The 10,799-nt window shown below is 38.7% G+C and overlaps 1 pseudogene; it reads right to left on the reverse strand.

Annotated features, from left to right (window-relative positions):
- Positions 1–2,126: 2,126 nt before the first annotated feature.
- Positions 2,127–6,868, reverse strand: LOC147633442 (uncharacterized; annotated as a pseudogene).
- Positions 6,869–10,799: the final 3,931 nt, after the last annotated feature.

Genomic DNA, 10,799 nt, shown 5'->3' on the forward strand with positions numbered 1-10,799 from the left:
TGTGTGTTTTATTATGATAAATATGTTGATTTTTAAATAATTAATAATTATATATTATATATACGTATGTATGTGTGTATGCATGTATGTATGTATTACAATATTCTCTCTCTCTCTCTCTCTCTCTCTCTCTCTCTCTCTCCTAGATAGATATATATACATTATACTCTTTATATAATATAATATAATATGATATAGATGTATGCATGGATATATATGTATATGTGTGTGTGTGTGTGTGTGTGTGTGTGCAAATACACACACACACACACACACAAATATATAGATTATGTAAAGAGTATATTGTGTATATATCTATAGTGGAGAGAGAGAGAGAGAGTATTTAAATACACACACACACACACACATACATACATACATACATACACACACACACACACACACACACATATATATACTTTGTATGTTTATTATTTAAATACATATATATCTATAATATATATGTGTGTGTGTTCACGTGCATGGGTGTGTGTATGTGTTCCATTATATTAAATATTCTTATTTTTTATAATAATTTAATATTCTCTCTCTCTCTCTCTCTCTCTCTCTCTCTCTCTCTCTCTCTCTCTCTCTCTCTCTCTCTCTCTCTCTCTCTCTCTCTCTCTCTCTTCTTGCCTTGATGTTGGCATCACAATTGGTGCATTGATGGGTTTCTTACGATTGTGCCAGCTTTAGGTTGGTCTACCAATATCATGGTATTCTTACTGAGGGGCTTGTGCCTATGCTGAAATCAATAACATTTGTTGTTGGCATTGCCGGTCGTGTTGGCGTCAGATGTGTTGGTCTTTTATGTTGCTAACAGGATGGTGCATGGGCGGGTGCCTTATGAGCGTATGCCCACGGCGTGGTTGGGATGCCAGGAGCTGCTGTTTGCTGATTGGGGGCATTGGTATGCCGACAGGATGGTGCATGGCCAGGTGCCTTGTGGTCGTGCCAACGGTGTGGTTGGGATGCAAGGAACTTGTTGTGGCCTGCAGTGTTGCTGATTGGAAGCATTGGTATGCCAACATATGTTTTAGAGCGGGAGAGGTTTATGCTGGTGAAGAGGACGAGGTGGCCAGCCTCTTTTTGGTCTTGCACAAGCGTGAGCTCTGGCCTACTTCACAATGATTATTACATCATGAATGTGGCTTCCTTAACCATGTGTGGTCTTGCTTGAAATATATCGTCAGTGCAAAGCATGCATAGTCTCTCTTGAGCTTTTTGAATCTCGTTCTCACAATGCTTTTCACTCTCACTCTCACATCACATCACACACACATATGTATGTACATAAAGTAAGATAGGATGTGAACCACACCATTGATATCATTTAATGGTTTATAACATTAGAAGAAATCAGGACTCTCTCTCACCCTCTCTAGGAAGAGCATTAGAGCTATATATTTACTCGTGCCTATTGTATAAACTTAAATGTGCTTATTTCTATGAAGAAGCATTTGCTTTTCATGTATCTTGTTGTACAAAAGTTAAGAGCAAGCTAACCACCATTACATATTGAATGCGTCACACACTACTATTATACGTGAGTGATTGATGTGCCATAACCATTTTGTCTACCACTCCTTCCAAATATCAAAAGTATGCTCGATTTGAAAAAGGCACCTCCCATCATCGTCAAACTTGGTTTTAGGAGAATAACTCCCCCTTGCTAGAATACCAAAAGGTGTGGTGAAGGTGGTCTTCTCCAAGATGGAGCTCATGAAGCTTCAAAAATAGAGGACAATATTGATTGGGAGGAGGAGAGGAAGGAGGCCTAGAATGTTGACATCGAGGCTCTTCGTTGTTGTGACACCATCATTCTTGTCGAGCAGGACACACGCCAGCATGCGGACGAGGACGTCGGGGATGTGCCCTTGTCAATTTTACCCTCGTTTTTCGATTGAAGGCAAGCATTATTTCCTTTTGTCAGACATACAAGCTCTATTCAATTTGTTGCAGGACTACTGCCTTGCCCCATCATTGCTCAGCATCTCGACGAAGATAAAGGGTTTATCCAGCATGGAGATGACAAATACCTCCAAATAAATAGAAAACCCGAGAAAGGGAGTTCTTGTCTGTGGTGGCAGATACCCTTTGTCAAATGTTTCAAGATGCAGTTGCTTTTACGACTCCACTCTGCCCTCCAAATAAATAGAGAACCCGAGAAAGGGAGTTCTTGTCTGCATGTAGCTTGTGCTAGGGGTTCTCAACATCACTCAGTTGATATCAACTTTAATACCATTCTTCCAAATTTTGCCATAGAAGTCAGGCTAGAGACAATGTTTTGGTGCACCAAGAAGGCACACTTAATATTGTCAGAGTTGCCCTCCTTCAATCCTCCTTCAATGTGAAAAGATGGGTTTTATGGCTAGATGAGGAGGGCAAGTTTATATGATGATGATGTCTTGTCTCCCCAATGATAGAATGCTCAAGCTCAACACCCTAACCTCAGCATCTACACCATCTTCAAACCTTTTGCTTCAATCTCCTTAAGCTTTCATTCTCCTTGTCATTCTCTAGCTGTTGTCTAAGAGGGGGGACAAGACAAAGCTCAAATTCAAAACATAGGCAGATGGGTCTATAGTATGATCATTTGAGTCAAGGAAGGAGGTGGTGTGGAGCTTTCTAAGAAGCATCTCTGCTGATGGGTCCTTTCTAGACTGCACCACCATTGCCTGAAGGAGACGAATGCATATGAGCTAGTGAATGGGTTGCCTACCTACACTTGGCAACCCAATCGATGCTTGACCACCTTTCCCTTTTCACTCACAAAGCTCTCATGTGCAAGGATAGTCATTAAAACAGCATTGCCATGTAGCATTTGTATAATACAACCAACCCTTGTCTCTCTACGCATGCACGAAATGTATAGATTGTCCTATATGATGATTTGTGCACAGTCATCCACTCGTCCTAGAAGCTATTCCAATTGACGTGTTTTGGGTTGATTTGATCATCACGTATGGGTGAATTTACAGGAGTATACGTGTCTTTATGTGCATTTGAAAGTGTATGGGGTGAACATGTGTGGATGTGCATATGCAATACACGTGCGAATGCGAGAATGCAAATATGTACGCACCGGTGCATATGCAAGTGAAATTGCGATGTGCGCAAGTGTAGTGGTGTGTAGGTGGATGTGTATATACAAATGTGTGTGGCATGTACGCATGTGAAGGTGCAAATATGCATGTAAATGGGCTACATACATGTGAATGCAAAGAGTGTGTGTGTTGCCAGTATGTGTTACAAGTGTGTGATGGTCCTCTTACTACATAAAAATAATTAAAATAATCCCCATGTCTCTCTCTGTCACACACATTGCTTGTTCAAAACCATAGCATAAAAATATATCCAACTTGCTGTAATACACAAAGAAGAAGAACATGCAGGACACCAAAATGGGTTAAATCTCCTCCACTTGTTTGACAGCTCACACTTTCAAGCAAGTGTATTTAGATATCTTTTACTTGGCAAACCAAAAGTAGTTTTTACACTCCACTTTGGGCGTTGCTCTTAAAAATAGAAAAGTTTAAGCTTTTATGTATGAACCTTGTTATAACTTTAAATAAATTGATCCATGAACCTACTAAGGGTAAATAAACCATATGAACAAATGTGCTTGACCACCGTTTGGATATAAAATAATGACGGCCATAAATCCAAAATAATAACAGCCATAAATCTGTTACAAAAATATAATGTTGTATAAATATAATATCGCCAAAAATGTGCACACATGTGCAACCCTCTCATTGATTTGCCCGCACTAACCCTGCCAAAAATATAATGTCGCCAAAAATGTGCACACATGTGAAACCCTCATTGAGTCGCCCATACCACTAACCTACTATCAAAAACACATGCCAAATATTATATCCAGTGATTATCTACCCAACACGATGTGACCACTACCTTACAAGGTAAGTCACTAACCATGTAGTAAATAATCAAAAATAAATATTCATGATAAATGAAACACCATAAAAATACCATTTTAATAATTTCAACAATTTTCATTTTCATAGCATGCCTTAGGGTTAAAATACAACTATCCTCAGTTGATCATGTACTTGGGAATATGTCTCAATCGGGGATTCTTCTTCCCACAATAAGTGTTACTTTAATTGGCAGGCCTCCACACAATGGACCTAATAGTGTGCTGCCACAATTGGCGAGTCTACACATAGGAGTGGATATCTGTATATTGCCTCAATCAAGCAATATGTGTACATATTGTACTGCCAACAATCAGCGAGTCTGTATACTTAAAAACTAGAATCAAGGCAACTGTGAATGATAGGTAGTAATTAGGGCATGGTAGGGAGGTAATGATGATTCTAGGAGCCACTGTGCTTCCTCAATAGAGTGATTTTTGTACTTAAACAAGTAGCGATGATAAACAGTACCAGTACGAGTTGTGGTTGATCATGGTTAATGATTGCTTCGAGGACTATTTGGAGTCTTCTCGTAAAAGGGGTGGGTCATTTAGAGAAAGGTAAATTGGAAGAGTTCCCTTAAATGGCATAGTAAACTGATATAAAAAGAGTTGTGTATACGCCAATGAGAGGGAATTTCTAATCAAAAGGCATTATCATTAATTTTCTCAAGAATCTTAAATAGCCCATATAATCGTGGAGCAAGTTTAAGTTTGGGGTGCTTTTCAACGCTCTTAAGTCTGCATTTCTCAATTTGTAACCAGCCATAATCATTTTCTTGAGATTGCATAGGTGTTCGCTTCTTGTTAACTTGCTTGGTATATTTTTCTTGAGATTTTTGAATAGATCGAGTGAATTCGGCCAAGATTTGGGTATGGTCACATAAGTAAAATTATCAGCAGTTGTGTTCTAATCCTAGAGACCGGGATAGGTAACTTTTACCATAGATGATTTCAAAGGGGGATTTGCCTGTGGGGCAGAATGGGGGTAGCAAATTGCAAGATATGCAAATGCTCATCCCAATTAGAGGGTGCAATAATAGTATAAGATCGTAGAGGATCCATGATAGTGCTATTAGTTACCTTGGTCTAGCCATTGCTCTCAAAATGGAAAGTACAATTGAAATTTATTTGAGTACCTAAATTATAGAAAAAGCTATCCAAAAATAATTGCAAAAGCAAGAGTTTCTAGCAGAAATAATTAGTCTAGGAAAACCACGGTGAGTTAAAATAGTTTTAATAACAACTTAGCAACAAAGTGTAGCAATCGATGTTTTCTTACATGGAACAAAATATGCTTGTTTGCTAAATCTATCTACAATGGTCTAGATCCTATCATTGTTGAAGGACTCAAAGGTGTCTGCAATTAAATGCTGAATGCCAAGCATTGAAAGCTGATTGCTAAGCTAGTGATGGAGAGGTCGCAATCAAATGTCGCTAAGTGCAGAAGCTAAGCACTGAAAGGTGGTTGCAGCAGAGAACCTAGTCGAACACTCAAAGCGAAAAGTCGAGTGCCGAATGTTGAAGACTGAAGCCGAATGGCTGAATCTGGAGACATAAGAGCCAAACGCTGAATGCCATAAGCCAAGCTTTGAATGCTCAAAGATGAAGCTAGAAATATCTGTATAGCTAAACGCTGAATGCCATAAGCCAAGCTTTGAATGCTCAAAGATGAAGCTAGAAATATCTGTATAGCTAAATGCTAAAATCGAATGCTTTAATGGGGAATGCCTGAGAGAGAGAGAGAGAGAGAGAGAGAGTGGTGGAGAGAGAATTGTGTACATTAACATACTTTAAAAAAAAAAAACCTTTCATAGAGAAATATATGTATCGCTGTGTACTTCTTTCTGTTGTTGTTGCGATATACATATACGATACTAGGGTTGGGTTTATGTTGGCAAAGATACATAGAGATATCTGTAGATCTTTAAGATTTTAATTTTGAATTTCAGCAAATGGAGCTTCAAAATGATAATAACCTCTCCAAAGATGTAGTAGCTATGGATAATTCTTGCAATGAAGAAGTAGCTTTGTCTACACCATATGAGTTGATGAATGTTCGAGCTGCAAAGCACCTTGCTCGGTCAAGGTCTCTATCTGGACAAACAAGCTTTAAATGTCCTTAAACTACTGCGCCATACATGCAACCGCACCACTAAGAAAACTATGTCTACGTGGATGTAATGGGCAATGTAAAGAACATGTAGACTCTCTAAAAGATCAAGTGCGTGCATTAGGCATGGAGGTATTGAGTCTAAAGATATCTGTTAATCGACTCAATGCAATTATGAAAAACATGTGCCATGTTTTAGAAGCCAGGGTAGTTGCTTAGAGATTTTGTGAGAGGGATGATGTTTTTTTATCAAGGGTCAAATTGTGTTCCGACTTTTAGAAATTTTGGCTCTTCATTTTGGCGATATGTATGAAATTTCTATTTTTCAAATTTAATACTTCTCTCTTCTATCTCTCAACATGTTTCAACTCTGCCTCCCTCTCTCTCTCTCTCTCTCTCTCTCTCTCTCTCTCTCTCTCTCTATATATATATATATATATATATATATATATATATATATATATATATGTATGTATGTATGTATGTATGTATGTATGTATGTATGTATATCTATGTCATTGTCTCTCTCTTTGTCTATCTCAAGTATTATGTTGTTTGAAGTTAAGAAAAATAGTATTCGTAATTTTGTGTTTCGAAGGAGATTAAAGATGGCTAGGAGCTGTATATACTTGAGCTCGAACCAAGTTCGTCAGCTTCGAATTTTGGATACAACACGCATGACTCGCCATCGTAAACGGTTAGAGACAAGGACTTGCATTCGAAAACAAAACGATGCTAATTTTTCGGATTACTTTGCCATAGCTGGAATTGAAACATTTGGAAGGGTTGAAAATGAGGAGCATAATGAACCCCATGGTGGAATCTACTTGGATTCAAGAAACAGAACTATTCTCAATGCTACGGTTCTTCAAGAACCTATCAATGAACCTCACAATGCTCAGACACATAGAGATTTGGCGCGAGGCCCTTTCTCATTTGATTTAAATGAGCTACCTAAGTATGATAATTTACATTCTATAACATTTGATGTTGGTGATGTGAAAGATATTAAATCTGAATGTCACTCTATAAGGCGGGTGTTTTCTTTGCCTCGGAATGTCAAGCACCCAGCAACTATGGTGGTATATTCTGGAGATTGTACTCGTCACTCATTATTAGGAGCCCTTTCTTGCAAGTGTCATTTTTGCGGTGCAATGATTTGGAAGTGTGAGGCGACAAGAAAGGTTGGAGAATATGTGGGCAAACACTGTTGTGGAAGTGGGAAGGTCTCTTTATTGCCATTGGAAAATCCACCTCCTACATTGGTCGAGTTGTTGCTTGGTAATGATAATGCAAGTAAGGAATACAAAAAGAATATATGCTCTTATAATAATGCCTTGGTATTTGTTTCACTGGGTGCTCACTTGGATAGTCAATTCACAAGGGGAGGAGGAGTATTCAATTTTCGAATCCATGGTACCACCTATCATTGTGTTAGTTCTGTCACACCTAATGGAGCCCGAGATGCGGCTCCTCGATTTGCTCAGTTTTATGTGTATGATACAGAGCATGAATTAGAGAGAATAGATTTCATGGGACGCCCTCTTTAAATCACAACATTGTTGAAAGGTTGCAAACAATGATGTATGTACATAATCCATACGCCCATGCACTTCGTTCAATGAGAGAAATGTTGCTGTCAAGTCCACATGCGGATTTGAGAATGGTCATCCTCACTGAAGCTCGATCAACCTCACGGCAATACTTGGTTCCTACAGAAAGTGAGGCTGCAGCTATCATGCCGGGTCAAGGAGATGATTTTCATATGAGGCATAGAGACATTCAAATAATGTCACGCAGAGGTGCTATAAAAAAATATCTAACTTACATAGAGACATTCAAATAATGTCACGCATAGGGGCATAGAGACATTCAAATAATGTCACGCATAGGAGCTATAAAAAAAAATATCTAACTTGCATCGCTCATATATGCCTCTATTATATGTTCTTCTATTTCCTCAAGGAGAGGATGGTTGGCATGTTGGAATTCCAGTCAATAGAGAAGGCTCAAATGAGGATACAAAGATCGTAACTCAACGACAATATTATGCTTATAGACTACAGATTAGGGAAGATACAAATGCATGCCTTCTATGCGGTGGTCGTCTTTTGCAACAGTACATTATTGATGCATTTAGTAGCATGCAAGAATCTAGATTAGTATGGATACGCAATAACCAAAAAGCATTGCATGCAGAAGTATACCAGGGTCTTGCAGATATGGTTAATTTAAGTGATGGAGTAAATAGAGTCTTTGTAGGCATTGTTGGACGCAGGGTGGTACTGCCATCTACATATATTGGGGGGCCTAGATATATGCATCAATTGTACTAAGATTCAGTGGCTATTGTTAGAAAAATGGGTAAACCTAACCTGTTTATCACCTTTACTTGCAATCCTAAGTGGGATGAAATAACCAATGCTTTATTTGCCGGGTCAGGAGATCGACCCGACTTGACTGCACGGGTCTTTTATGAGAAGCATAAGGACATGATGCACTTATTGGTGAAAAATTCAATATTTGGAACGGTATTGGGATTTTTTTCTCTTATTGAATTTTAAAAAAGAGGCTTGCCACATGCACATATATTATTGATTTTGGAAAGTGGATGTAAACCGATTGAGATCCCTCACTATGATATGTTGGTGTGTGCTGAACTTCCTGACAAGGTGATGTTTCCAGAGTTGCATAGCATAATTAGTCATTGCAATGTCCATGGACCATGTGGTAAACTGAATATGCGCTCTCCTTGCATGGTTAATGGGAGTTGCAAACATCGGTTCCACGAAATTTTTGTGACAGTACTAGCATTGATGACAATGGGTATCCACCTTACATGCGATAAGATGATGGTAGTTTCATCCAGGTAAAGGATTATAGGGTGGATAGTCGATGGGTTGTTCCATATAACCCTTTTCTCTCTTTGAGGTACAAAGCCCATATTAACATAGAAGTATGCTCTACCATTACAGTTATAAAATATTTGTATAAGTATGTATACAAAGGACATGATAGAGCTACTATAGAGTTGCAAGACAAAAATGGGGTTATTGATGAGGTTAATCAATATCTGGATACACGGTACGTTTCTACTTCAGAGGTATGTTGGCGCATATATCAATACGATTTGCACGACGAAAAGCCCGATATACAAAGGTTACATGTTCATCTGCCAATGCATAATAATGTGCTTTTCAATGACCAAGATGACTTACGTGATGTGATTAGTTGTGAGAGAAACCAAAGAACATCTCTCACTGAATGGTTCAAAGCCAATCAATTGTATGCAGATGCAAATAGCATACTATATGTTGATTTCGCTTGCAAGTGGACGTGGAATTCGGCTCTTCACTTATGGACTAAAAGAAAAAGGGAAAATATGATTGGACGTATGTATAATGTTAATCCGAGTGCAGGTGAGCAATATTACTTACGGATGCTGCTCACAGTGTGCAAAGGGTGCAAATCTTTTGAGGATTTGCGAATAGTGAATGGACATTTGTATCCATGTTTTAAAGCTGCATGTGAAGCCAGAGGGATGCTAGAGAGTGATGAGGAGTGGTGCATGTATCTCTATGAAGCTACAATTCAGAATACACGATTTCAGTTGTGTCAATTGTTTGTCATCATTATAATGGTTTTTTGGGAGCCTATATACTTTGGGAAGCTTTGGGACAAATTCTCTGCTGAACTTTTAGAAGATTTTTTACATTCATTGCTACAAAGAGGGTGTGTCGATGTTGGTGTTTGTCATTCTATAGCAAAGAATCGGGCTTTGTTGCACATGCAAGATCTCTTACACCAGTATGGAAAGCGATTAACTGATTTTGAAGGGTTGCCTACTCCAGATAGATCAAGTTTTGCCACTGTCAACAATGGTTTGCTGATGGAAGAGACGATGTTTGATTTTATTCAGCAGGCTGATTTGTCTGTTTCCATGGAAAGGGTCTTAATAGTTGTCAATCAAGAGCATTTTATACTATCCTTAGAGCTGTTTCTTTGAACCAAGGTGGTGTTTTTTTTCTTGATGGACCAGGTGGATCAGGCAAAACTTATCTTTACAATGCCTTGCTATCTCGATTGCATGAAAAGAAACATGTTGCCTTGGCATGTGCATCGTCTAGAATAGCCGCATTATTACTGTCAAATGGTCGTACAGCTCACTCACGTTTCAAAATTCCATTGGTACTTAATGCTTCTAGCACATGTGGAATCAAAGCTAATAGCCCATTGGCCGAGGTGTCGAAGCTTGCAAGGTTAATCATTTGGGAACGAGACTCCAATGATGTATAGGACAGGACATTGAGGGACATTATGCAAAGTGATACAGTGTTTGGTGGAAAAGTTATGCTTTTTGGTGGTGACTTTAGGCAAATCTTACTAGTTGTGCCAAAGGGATCGCACGAAGACATTGTTGATGCAACATTATGCCGGTCACATATTTGGAGATATGTGAGTGTTTTAAAGCTCACCTAAAATATGCGGGTTAGACAGAGTGCTTACTGTGGTATAGAACATGAATTTGTAAAATGGACATTACAAATTGGGGATGGCATTATAGGTCAGCCAAAAAATGAAGGCAGAGTAGTAATTCCATCGCAAATGTTGATCCATGGCAACTCTGTTTTGAGTTTGGTAGAATGGGTATACAAAGATCTTCATAGAGTTGAGGATTATGCATGCTTCTTTAAAGACCGTGCTATTCTTGCACCACAAAATTTAGAGGTTGATGAGATCAATGAA

This window comes from Cibotium barometz, chromosome 12 (genome assembly GCF_041138505.1).
Source record: "Cibotium barometz isolate CiBa-2024 chromosome 12, ASM4113850v1, whole genome shotgun sequence".
Lineage (NCBI taxonomy): Eukaryota > Viridiplantae > Streptophyta > Polypodiopsida > Cyatheales > Cibotiaceae > Cibotium > Cibotium barometz.